Source organism: Sinocyclocheilus grahami, unplaced genomic scaffold (genome assembly GCF_001515645.1).
Source record: "Sinocyclocheilus grahami isolate Dianchi unplaced genomic scaffold, SAMN03320097.WGS_v1.1 scaffold525.1, whole genome shotgun sequence".
NCBI classification, from domain to species: domain Eukaryota; kingdom Metazoa; phylum Chordata; class Actinopteri; order Cypriniformes; family Cyprinidae; genus Sinocyclocheilus; species Sinocyclocheilus grahami.
In genome coordinates, this window is record NW_015505704.1 from 661,398 (window position 1) to 661,851 (window position 454).

The following is a 454-nucleotide window of genomic DNA, read 5'->3' on the forward strand; positions in this document are numbered from 1 at the left end:
ATTTTAGGGAAAGTGAGCTATATATAGTGTACTATGTCTGCAAGGTTTTTAAATCAAAGCATTGTGATCATTTTTACACACTTGCATTACATTATTAGAATAATATGTAATAAATGAATGTACACTCTTAAAATAAAAATAAAAATCTTAAAATTCACAGCGATGCCATAGAAGAACCATTTTTGGTTCCACAAAGAACTATTCAGTCAAAGGTTCTTTAAAGAACCATCTCTTTCTTACCTTTTTATAATCTGAAGAACCTTCTTTCACCACAAAGAACCTTTTGTGCATTAACATGAAAGTCAACCGTAGATCTGCCTCCAAAATGCCCATCAAGGTGCCAAGTTCCCAGTCAAAGAGTTGAGGGTGCAGGTCTGAAACTGATAGAGGGTGAGGCTTCTCTGGAAACAGTAGTGAGAGAGGAGAGAGAGAGAGAGAGAGAGAGAGAGAGAGA